Genomic DNA, 12,711 nt, shown 5'->3' with positions numbered 1-12,711 from the left:
ACATTTACTTTCATTATTATCCTTTTGTGTGCGGGTGTGGGTGTCATATGTGTGTTGTTGTATGCAATGTTTGGGAGGAAATAAGACGGTAAATAACAAACAACAAACTAAATATCGTATGTAATTTTTATTTCTTAATTATATTTAGTGGTAGTATGGCTGTATTGTTTTTTGTAACATAAAATCATTCAATAAAAATTAAAATAAATAAATAAATAAATAAATATGCCATGCAAATAGATCCAACCACTGAGCAACGAATATGGTTACCAGTAGCACCCGTCAATTTAATTCTGGCAGCCATTGGCAAAAGTCTCTTATTACTCTCCATTATATGAGCAATAATTCATCAGCAATGTAAGGGTCTTTTCCAAAATGGTGCCAGGCAGCATCTTGTGCCAAGCTGCAGCCACAATGTTCTGGACTGAAGGGAAAAAGCTTGCCACAATTTACTGTCCCCAACTCCTCCCCTGTAAAACTCAACACAGATCCAGGAAAAGGTGCACTTTCTGTGCCTCTGCAGAGCAAGAAATGAGAAAGCCAAACAGTATTTGTCTGCTAGTTGGTTACCTTTTGCGGATCCAAAAAGACTTGGGTGAGGGGAAAACCTTCATGGATCCAGCACATTTCTGCTAGGGAAGAAACAACAGCCATGAAGATTGACTGCTAGATCACAAGGACTCAAGGTCCCTATCGCCATTGTCATCATTTCCCTTTTTCTCACACCAAAGTGTCTCTTTATCAAAACATTGAGTAGATGTTACATTGCGAGCCTGACGCTGTCCTGTAAGCCAATGACATTTTGAAGCAGCACACCTGCAAGAATACCTTGAACTACAGAGATCTTTACCGATTCTACATACTGTATTTTTCGCCCTATAGGACGCACTTTTTCCCCTCCAAAAATGAAGGGGAAATCTGGGTGCGTCCTATGGGGCGAATGCAGGCTTTCGCTGAAGCTTGGCTTCAGGAACACAGCCACAGCCTAGGCAGCCCTGCGGGAGTTCCCACAGGGCTCCCTACGCTGCGGATAGCAGCCTGCCGCCCGGCACGACAGGCGCCCTGAAGCAGAGCGCCTCGCCCGCCGGACAGACATCCGCAGTGTGTTGGAGCCCTGCAGGAGTTCCCCGCAGGGCTCCCCACGCTGCGGATAGCAGCCTGCCGCCCGGCGCGACAGGCGCCCTGAAGCAGAGCGCCCCGCCCGCCGGACAGACATCCGCAGCGTGGGGAGCCCTGTGGGAGTTCCCGTAGGGCACCCTACGCTGCGGATAGCAGCCTGCCGCCCAGCCCGAGGGGCGCCCTGAAGCGGAGTGCCCCGCCCGCCGGACAGACATCGGCCAGCCCCACAAGCTCGGGGGACAGCAAGGAGGTGCAGCGCCGCCATCCCGCTGTTCCTCGACCTGCTTCGGTTTCCCCGACCTGGTTTTTTGGGGGGGGGGAATAAAGGGGGGGGGGAATTTCCTTTATTTCCCCCCCAAAAAACTAGGTGCGTCCTATGGGACGAAAAATACGGTACTCATTTTCTTAACCAAACAGGGTATCTTTCCATTTTAAATGCCAGCAGATATTCTGCTTCCTCCTCCTTATCCTTTTCACCCTAACTAATAAGAACATTCAAAACAGTTACCCAAGATACCAGCCATGTAGAACATTTTGTCTAGAAAGTCAGATAGACTGAAATAGGCTGAAATAGTCTAGAACTCATTCTTATAAACACATCACATCTTAAATTCTATTTCTACTGACCCAAGGTTGCTAACTGAAACAGAAATAGTGAATAATAATCAGCATGTTGATTTTTCTTTCCTCCCAGGGAACTCCCAAAAACTTTTTAAAGTAACAGCCAATTGTATCCAACTAAGTTCTACTCAGAGCAGACCTACAGAAATTAATAAACCTAAGTTAGTAATGTAACATTAATGGTCTACTCTGAGCAGGATTAGCACTGAATACATCCCAATATGATAGGTGTACGTGCATTAATATGTTGACATCATTTCGAAAAGGATGAAAAGGTGGTGCTTTCAGCTGCATGGAGCAACAGCTACCCATAGTGTATAGACCTCCATCATGAACACAAATCCTTATGTTTCCATACGAATTTTAGGAAAACTCATAAAGGGCCTCATACTATCCTCTCCTTCCCTATGGATATTAACTCAAAGGGCACAATCCAGGCTTCTGCAGATGCAAGAGCCACTTGCAGAAGATCCTGATCAGGAATAGCGAAGAGGCTATTTTGCTGTCTGTGCAAAAGGAGTGGCTGTTAGGGTGAATGGATGTGGGAGTGCAGCGTGGATGGCACTTGTTGTTTAATATAACACCTTTCATCAATATATCCCAGGGCAGTTCATAGAACCAGTTGTTGTTCTTGGCACCCAGCTGGCTCAGGCTGTTGTTGGAATCCTCCTGTCTTGGGAAACAGTGGAGGAATGCGCCTTTGGGGGGGGGGAAGTCAAACTGCTGGAAGGTTGTAGCACCTGCTATGGCTGTAGAGGTCAATATGGGAGAGACATGTTTTGTTGCAGGTGTGGCAGATGAAGGTGTCCGGTTGTGCTGCTGCAGGTGCACCATGGTGTTTCTTCTCTGCGCTCCTCTCAGCGGCCATTCCTCCTCTGGTCACTGTTATAGATGCACCACCTGTCTGTCTCCAGGCACTGTGCTCATCTGCAAGGGATCCCCATATAACAGGGTTAATGGAGCCAGCCTTCATGTTTCACCTGCAGGTCTCTTTGTAACGCAGAACTGATCTGCCGATGGGCCTGGTGCCTGAACCCAGCTCCCTGTAGATCATGTCCTTGGGGATCCTGCCATCTTCCATTCTGCAGACATGACTGGAGTGCCAACATGCTGGGAATGTGGACTTGGGAGAGCACATCTTTCTTTGAGACTGTCCTGCCGTGTGACGCCCCAAATCTTCCTGATACAGTGCACGTGGAAGCATTGAGGCATCACTCCTGGCATTTGTAAGTTGCCTAAGACTCACTTCCATAAAGCAGCATGCTCAACATTCAAGCCTGATGCTTTTTATATTTCTATCCAGTTCTTCCTTTTACTCAGCTGCCCATGTGTAGGCAGGGAGAAAAATAAAGCTCATTATTAGGGCCCTCTGCACTGAGTTGCCAGCTTTAAAATGGCTACTCAAATACAAGTCATCATTCTTTGTAAAAATACAACAAATAGTATTCACTCACAGGAATGGTAGCAGGTTTTGTTACTAACGCTAAAGAGCATACAATAACTGAGGCTATGTCTGAGGGCCCTGCTTGGTTTGTTTTACTGATATACCGCATGCAGCATATCATAATTTCTAAAACACTGTGGCCAATCTGATCTTCTCTCTCATTCTATAAATTAGCAGTCAGAAATTCTTATTTTGGCCTCCTTATACCACTCAATATACATGAAATAAATTGTATATTGTTGCTGGAGGAAATACCATTCACCCTAGGTGTCAATTCTCTGCACGCTTACATGGGAGTACCACTGAATTAAGTGACACTTGATTCTCCATGTTTATAGGATTCCGCTACACAAAAATTGCAGAAAAACATCCCTGAAGAGCATGGTCAGAAGTAATGAATACACAATCCCACCAACTGCCTACCTTTACGGACAATTTAAAGCAAAAACTGCTTCTCTAACTCAGCATAGTGTTGTTAGGTTTCTCATTATGATGAACAACAGAACTGCACATTTAGAGGCTACAAAAATACTAGCTACCTTTGCATCATCTGCCCACAAAGCTAATGCTTGCCTCTCCCTATAATTTAAAATGTCTATTTTATCAAAGGGGTATATGGGGTGTTAGGGGAGCGGGTAGTATCTTTGGTGGGGGGCACATCATGCTCCTTCTGCGGTGCTTTGTACACCTTTGGTCCCCCCCTGCACTGCTGCAATATTAGGATCAGGCAAGAAAAACCTGACATGATTGCCTCACTAACCCCAGCACCACTCATTTGTTCAAGAGACAGAGCTGTGCACTCACCTGAAATCACAGCTCCTTCCTATCTGCACTTCCATCAGGGCTACATTTTGAAAAGCACAGCTCAAGAGTTTATCCACACATACCTTCCATTTCTAGGATTACATACATGCTAAGACTGGTGCCACTGCCAGCCAACTCAAATTTCAAAATGAATGGGGTTTGGGACACTAGCTTTTAGGTGCCTCCCCCCCATCTACCTGGGCTCTAACTCTAAAGTAGTGTTTTCCAACCTGTGGTTTATGGACAAGTGGGTTGTGAAGCCTGTGCAAGTAGGTCAGGGCCTTTATAAGTAAATCCCAAATAATTATTGCTTGTGATCCTTAACTGGCATGATCCTCTTACAACATATTGTTTTGCTGGCATACTATAATGCTGCGTTAACACTTGTAACTAAATGTCAGAAAGGCTCAAGTCTTACATTTTCATACTCAAGAACTGCTCTCTGAGGATGGCAGGATTGAAGACCTATGGTCCAAAATTAATGTGACAATAAATCAATTTGTCACCATACCAGATAAATTTGGGCTTGTGGGTCACCATACCAAAATGGTTGGGAAACCACTGCTCTAGGGTATATTTATTCTGCCCCTTTCCCCACCATGTCAACCTATGCATTCCTGACTTGAGGCAAGCTATTTTTGTTTCAGCAGTTAGGGACATGCACTTGTGTATGTTACTGGCCACTCCATTTAAAATGCTTGTCATTTGGTTTGATCCAACTCCGGCTTGCCTCTGGTCAAAATTTTGACCCCAAGGAAATGTACCGTATTTTTCGCTCCATAAGACACACCTGACCATAAGCCGCACCTAGTTTTTAGAGGAGGAAAACAAGAAAATAAATATTCTGAACGAAACAGTGGATGTATGATTTTTGTGGTTCATGCTGTGGCCACAGACATGTGATTTGATGGTGAGTTTGGGGTAGCCCAATGCAAAAATCCTGAGAATCCGTGTGGATCCATGCTTTGTAACCATGTTTTTGCGCCATTGCAGCCCCATGAAATGTATGTATGGTTTTTTTGGTGCAGGCTGTAGCCATGGACATGCTATGTGATCTGGTGAATTTGGGGTGACCCAATGCAAAAATCCTGAGGATCCATGTGGATCTGTGCTTTGCAACCACGTTTTTGCGCCATTGCGGCCCCAGGCAACAGTGGGTGTGTGATTTTTTTGGTGCAGGCTGTAGCCATGAACATGCTATGTGATCTGATGGTGAATTTGGGGTGACCCAATGTAAAAATCCTGAGGATCCATGGGCTTTTACCTCCCCCCTCCCAGGCAGCCTCCTTTGTCGCTAGCCTCCCTTATCTCCCTCCCAATCCCTTACCGATCAGCTGCTTCCTTTCAGCACTCCCTTCCCTCTTGTTTGCCTTAGTGTCTTTTCCTTAACTAGAGCAGTTTTTTGCTCCTCCTTTTCTTCTAATTTCTCTCCTCATTGCTTTAGTCTTCCTGTCTCCTCTCCTTGCAAGTTTGCTGTCTTTCCCTCCCCCCTCCCAGGCAGCCTCCTTTATCTCTAGCATCCCTTATCTCACTCCCGATTGGCAAACAATCAGTGGCTTTGTTTCAACACCCACTTCCCTCTTTCAAAAAAAAAAAAAAAAAAAAAAAAGCATGATCTGCTTTTTGTCCCTGGACAATTCGGCTCCAGGGACCACGCACTCGCTCCACAGACATTTCCCCTTACTTTTTAGGAAGAAAAAAGTGTGTCTTATGGAACGAAAAATACAATAAGTTCACCTTGTGTCCTGGAAGACAGAGGTATCAACACAGTTTCAACTGCTGAGTAGGAACAGATACATCACAAAAACAGTTTTACAATTACTTGCCAAAGTTGAAACTCAGAACAAGTCATGATATCAAGGAAACTAATGCAGTAATCACCATGAAAAAACAGGAAGAATGCTGAACTGCATGCAAGTTATATATTACTCTAAGATTGGCGACAATGCGAGAAAACAACAAACTCAGCAAGATTCACCAATGCAGCAGACTGTTCTTATTGCCCCATCTTCAGATGATCAGATTTTGTTACAGTGCTTTAATACCTTTATGAATTAACCATCTGTTCAACAACATGAGAAAGCCAGACTAAGATGAATAAAAACCCTCCCCATACAAAGTATTTTCTTTAAATATAAAACATGAGCAGAGAAAAGAAATGTAAGGCTTTTAACAGCAGCTTTATTTTATCTGATAAGCACAATGAGGAGAAAATAATGGTTTTCCTGCCCGTTGCTTACTTTTAAAAAAGTCAGTTCATGGAGATGGAAACTACCTAGCAAAAGAAACACATCCATATAAACAAAAATCTGTAAGACTCAAGATGGCACAGACGTTTAAGATGGGGCTTTTTCTTGTCCTATAAAAATCCCAATGGAACAGCTGTGGGAAAGATTTAAAGTTGTTAATCTAGCTTCAGTTTTAAGAAGATTTCAAAAAATAATACAACCTGTACAACTGTTTAATGCAACTGCCACTATAAAGGGAGAGAGACACATTTTAGATTACAAAAAATACACATGAGGGAAAGATAGCATAAGGCACAACAAATGCAATAAAAACTTCAAAATACATAAGAGCTTGAAAACATATTGATTCTCAGTTTGAAGAGGAAGGAGCAATCAAAGATCAGTAAGTATTTATAGCAACAGTAATTATATAGTCTGTCTTAATAAATACTTTTAATCATGTAATCTGCTTCAGAGAAACATGCCATTAGGTCACTATGCAAATTTACTGGTAGTTGTCTGTCAGACACAATAATTTAACTATAAGCAATCAAACCAGACTTACTTTGAAAAAGGGCACAATAAATCATTATAACTTAAACAAGTCAACTTCACAATTTTGTCTTAAAACTACACAGGACCGACTCTCCCCCCCCCACACACACATTTTCTCTCTACAGTTCACATATTATGGCCACCTTGCACAATATTTCACCCCCTATATCTGTGCAGGAAAACCTTACTGACTTGGAGAGGATCTACAAAGAGGAGTGGGACAAAATGCCTCCTGAGATGTGTGCAAGCCTGGTGGCCACCTACAAGAAACGTCTGACCTCTGTAATTTGCCAACAAGGGTTTTGCCACCAAGGACTAAGTCATCTTTTGCAAAGGGATCTAATACTTATTTCACTCATCTCTGACTTTTGTCTTCTGGGTTTCTGAGGGTTTTCCTGTTGTTATTCTGTCTCTCACAGCTACAATAAACCTACCATTAAAATTATGGACTAGTCATTTCTTCGTTAGAGGGCAAACGGGCAAATTTAGCAGGGGATCAAATACTTTCCCCCCTCACTGTAGGCCAACAAAAAGGCCTCTGGGGATTATGCTTGCCTTATGTTTGTCATATTATATGCAGATTTTCGATGGGATTAAGGTCTGGAGACTGGCTAGGCCACTCCAGGACCTTAATGTGCTTCTTCTTGAGCCACTCCTTTGTTGCCTTGGCCGTGTGTTTTGGGTCATTGTCATGCTGGAATACCCATCCTCGACCCATTTTCAATGCCCTGGCTAAGGGAAGGAGGCGCTCACCCAAGATTTGACGATACATGGTCCCATCCATCGTCTCTTCGATGCAGTGAAGGTGTCCTGTCCCCTTAGCAGAAAAACACCCACAAAGCATAATATGTCCACCTCCATGTTTGACAGTGGGGATGGTATTCTTGGGATCGTAGGCAGCATTCCTCCTCCTCCAAACACGGCGAGTTGAGTTGATGCCAAAGAGCTTGATTTTGGTCTCATCTGACCACAACACTTTCACCCAGTTCTCCTCTAGGTCATTCAGGTGTGCACTGGCAAACTGCAGACGGGCCTGAACATGTGCTGTCTTGAGCAAGGGGACCTTGCGGGCTCTGCAAGATCTCAGTCCTTCACGGCATAGTGTGTTACCAACTGTTTTCATGGTGACTATGGTCCCAGCTGCCCGGAGATCAATGACAAGTTCCCCCCATGTAGTTCTGGGCTGCTTCATCACCGTTCTCCTGGTCATTGCAACTCCATGAGAAGAGATCTTGCATGGAGCCCCAGACCAAAGGAGGTTGACAGCTGCATAAACTCAAACAGGGGATCGTTTAAACTCTGCTAAATTATATAAACATTCCCACAATTTTGTGTTTCTTTCATTCGCGAATTATTGCACCAACTGTTGTCATCTTCTCACCAAGCTGCTTGGCAATAGTCTTGTAGCCCAGTCCAGCCCTGTGCAGGTCTACAATCTTGTCCCTGACATCCTTGGACAGCTCTTTGGTCTTGGTCATGGTGGCTAGCTTGGAATCTGCTGGATTGATTGCTTCTGTCAACAGGTGTCTTCTGTACAGGTACTGTAAGGAGCTGGGATTACGGGTAAAACCTCTCCCTTACAGCGGGTGCTTCTAATCTCAGCTCATTACATACAGTGAAGATACCAGGTAGCCTGACATCTGGCTGGTTGATAGGAGATCAAATACTTACTTCACTCATTATAATGCACATCAATCTCTGACTTTTGTCTTCTGGCTTTCTGGGGTTTTTCCTGTTATTCTGTCTCTCACAGCTACAATAAACCTACCATTAAAATTATGGACTGGTCATTTCTTCATTAGACGGCAAATGGGCAAATTTAGCAGGGGATCAAATACTTTCCCCCCTCCCTGTGCTAGCATCACAATAATAACAACAACAACAGTATAGAGTGGAGACACCATCAACACCACTCCAAACCATGGTTCGACAAGGACTGCATCAGTGCTAAAAAAAAGTTCTCATAAACTCATATCAAGTATTTGACTCCAATGCATCTCCAACTGCTCTATTAGACCCTCCTCCATCACAAAAAGCACTATAAGCAATTGTTGGCTTGAAAGAAAAAGGAAGCAGCAAGAAATGACTGGACATGGGTTATCCAGGCAGCCAAACCCAGTAATCTTTCAACTTTCAAATTTGCTGGTAGTACAAGTTTTATAATGAAGTCTTAAGGTACTGTGGGCTGACATTATGAAATAAAAATTTCATGTACAGACATTTCATCAGAGACACAAAAGTGTTAACTTCAGCTAGCAGACTCAGAAACAGAGGAATGACGGGGTTTCTTTTTTCTTTTTCTTTTTACATTTCATGATCATTTGACTATTTGTTCACAATTTGTGACACGTGTGCAAAGATTGTTATTTGATTCAACTCTCAGATTCACATGACAACAACAGGGACTAGGGGGAATGTAATTGAACTTTAAACAAGAATCTGGAAGTGCAGAAATTTATGATTCACATGAACTAAACCCCTTTTTAAAACACATTTTCCCCAGGCAGTCCAGCATTCCTAAAACTTTTTCAAAAGCTGGTACAGGGGTAAGATGCAATTTATGAAGTTGCAGTACACGCTGAACATTTACCTACAGCTTACGTGGATTTGGCAACTCAGAGAAACAAAATCCTATGCTTTAGTCCACTAATGCTCCTCAACCTAGCGGTTTCAAGATAAAAGTGAATCTGTTTTTCCTCAGTGCAGACAATCTCTTAATTATTCTATACAAATATAGAGGGATGGAAACCTCTGCAAAAACTTTTCCTCTCAGATGCCACTTTACCCTAAAGTCATTTTGAAGTCAACTAAAGCACTACACAAACAAAAAAAGTACCAGTAACTATCAGTCTAAAGAAGTGTCACTAAGGATCACATGAAAAATTGTTTTAGAGTAGTGGATAATTACTTCTTATAATGAAGATTAGCCAGGAATAGTTGCTTAATCAAATTCAGCTCACAAACATGCTTGAATGACAGAACCAATAAACATATTTCCCTAAATCTGCCTAGATGTCATTTTTCAAAATGAACTCCAGTAAAAGGCATTTTTATGTGATATTTTTAAAGTGGTTTTATGTTGTTTTAATTACATAGAATAGAATCATAGAATCATAGAATCATAGAGTTGGAAGAGACCACAAGGGCCATCGAGTCCAACCCCCTGCCAAGCAGGAAACACCATCAGAGCACTCCTGACATATGGTTGTCAAGCCTCTGCTTAAAGACATCTGTAAGGCACCTTGGGAGGATTTCCCTGAAAGGCAGCATACACATTTCTTAAATAAAATTCAATGCAAGTAAAAAAACAAACAACTCTTAGACACAATTGTGAGAACTCACACAATAATTACAATGGAATCCTACAATGCTCAAAACTAAGTCCCACTACGATCAATGAGACTCAGGCGTGCAGAGAGTTACAAACTTAGTGACAAAATTCTCTTGTACAATTATTTATTGTAAAACCAGAGTATCTTCTATGGAATTTCCATAAGAAGGGAACCTGAAATTCGAATATTAAAAGCTGCCATTTTTAAAGCCACTCTCTTCTTCGGAAATCAGCGGCCTTAGAGTCTGTCTTATGGCTTTAACTAGACTGGCATTCACATGAATGGCTCCTGAACAACTACTTTGAAAAAAATGTGTTTTTTGAAAATAGCACTGCATGCAGAAAATTAAATGCACTGACACATGAAAAGTGGAGTAATTGGTCAAGGTAAATATGTGAGTGACCCACGTTCCTTCCGTTACACACAAAAAACTCCATTGCTCATCCCCTTGCTAATGCTTCCGCCTCTTCCTATTGCTGGCTCTCTAGACCAGGGGTCGGCAACCTGCGGCCCACGGGGGTCATTTTACCAGCCCACGAGCTGCCCCCGAACCGAGCCACCAGCTGAGTCCCCGCACGCTGCACTAAACCAGCGCAATGCGGGGAGTCGCATGCGCAGACGCTGAAAATTGCTCATGCGTGCCCGCAATCTGGCCCACAGAGGGGGCTCCACAGCAGTGAACCCCCCAAGCAAGGTCAGCCTTGCCGACCCCTGCTCTAGACAGAAGCCCTCCCCCTCCCCCAGCAGAGAAGCACTTTGTACCCCAACAGGAAGCGGTGGCAATGACAGAGTGGGGAGCCAACAGCTTAGCATATAGAGTGCAAAATTCATTATGGGCACACATTTAAGTTTTTTTTAAAAAAAACAGCTCAAAACTCATTCTCAGCATTGAGAATTTCTTTATTCTTGTGCATTTGCCTCAATGCTTTAAAGGATTTTCTCATTAGGAAAATCAGGGTTGGTTTACACAGGTGAGCTGCCTCTGTGCAATCCCTTCTGCCAACTCCTAAGTACACAGATTATACAGATAAGTATATTATACATTAACACATCATGCATACATTACTGCTGCACTTTTTGGAAATGGCACGATAATGGAAACTGTGGGCACCCACCTGTAGAGTTCACACAGGTAGGGCTTGCATATTTCAGCCTCCCCCCTCCCCCAATCCAGGCAGCCTACTTGCATAAAATGCATAGTTACAACAGCTAACTCCCGGGACTATAGAAGGAGCAGCTGAAGGAACTTTGCTTCCCCTTCCCTACTGGAAAGAACATCTGGCTCCCATTGTCAGCTGTCTTGGTACTAAAGAAGTGAAGGAAACAGAGTGTGACCTCTCCCCACCAGTCAGAGGCATGTGGGCTGCAGGGTCACTGTGGTACTTTTATCCCAGGAAAATCACCAACTGGATACAAATGCCTGTAACAAGTCACCACTTTATTTTGGCCTTGTCAAACCAGATCTCCCTCCCTCCTTTTCACTTCTGTGTCATATTCTTTTTAGTTTGTAAGTCTGAGGGCAAGGCCTGCCTTTTATTTTAAAAAATTGTGAGCCAAATTGAGATATATTTGCCTGAAAATAAAAGGGTAACAGGCACAGCACCTGGAACTGGTCATCCTCGCATTGTTTCATCCTATTATATTAAAAGTATTCAATAATATACTGTTCAAGCATGATCAATACTGTGCTAAGTGAGATTCAACATCTAGTATCTAAGTAACTTCCAAAGGCCTGGGAAGCAGACATATACCATCAACCCTCCCGCCCCCCTATTCTGTCACCACTACTGCAGAAAGCCAGGAACCACAGACCTCCAGCTATCTAAGAGGCCCGGGGGGGCTAACTGTGAGACTGCTTTCCAGACATGGTCAGAAATTGGAGCAAAGCACATTTCTATTATTTATAAAACTTGTTCATTGTGTGTTCTGTGTACACAGAAATATTTCAAATAAAGAAATACTAAGTTGGTTACAGTGCAGTGTAGTTGTTAAGAGTGTCAGACAAGGACCTGGGGACCCAGGGTCAAATTCCCACTTGGCCATGAAGCTCCGCAGGGGACCTTGGGCCAATCAATGCCAAACCCAGCTCACACTTGTGGTGGGATTAGATGCGAAGGGAGAGAACCAAGTCCGCCAGCCTGTGCGAAAAAGGTTTGATAGGAATGCAATGATTAGATTAATAATAGCATAATTACATTCCACAAGATATATGGAAATTAGGCAGAAATGTATAATCCTTTGCCATTTTCCCATTCAAATGATTGCTGATTTGCCTATATGTTTAGAGAACTTTCTTTGCTAGTTGAAGCTGAAGCGGTGAAGGCTCCAGCTGCAATGTCCAACAATATCCACACAAAAACCAGACAGTAGTAAGTCTCAAATTATACCTGGTGCTCTAAAGAAGAGAAATAAAAAGATTAGGTTTCCTAATCTGTCCACATCCACAAAAGATAACATCTTAGCAGAGACATAACAAGTAGCTGTTTACATTTCCCCCTCTTTTCAGGTATCTGATGTGTGCATATTATCTAGCCCTTTTCAGCTTAAATGAAGGTTACAGAATTTTTAAAGTCTTAGGAAACGTGTATGTGCACATTCACATAACACA

General features: G+C 43.0%; 1 protein-coding gene and 1 long non-coding RNA gene across 3 annotated transcripts in view; one reads left to right on the top strand and one right to left on the bottom strand.

Annotated features, from left to right (window-relative positions):
* The window catches only part of LOC308486782, a 58,602-nt gene extending 51,015 nt beyond the window's left edge, over positions 1–7,587 (top strand). Inside the window, exon 3 of the long non-coding RNA XR_013991303.1 lies at positions 6,949–7,587. This is a non-coding gene — a long non-coding RNA (uncharacterized lncRNA). The remainder of the gene's footprint in view (positions 1–6,948) is intronic.
* RASSF8 (Ras association domain family member 8) overlaps positions 1–12,711 on the bottom strand; it is a 107,270-nt gene that overhangs the window by 74,901 nt on the left and 19,658 nt on the right. The gene's annotated exons all lie outside the window — the stretch shown is intronic.

This window comes from Podarcis pityusensis (genome assembly GCF_964106645.2).
Source record: "Podarcis pityusensis genome assembly, chromosome: 10".
Classification (NCBI taxonomy): Eukaryota; Metazoa; Chordata; class Lepidosauria; order Squamata; family Lacertidae; genus Podarcis; species Podarcis pityusensis.
This window is presented reverse-complemented; position numbering and strand designations above follow the sequence as displayed.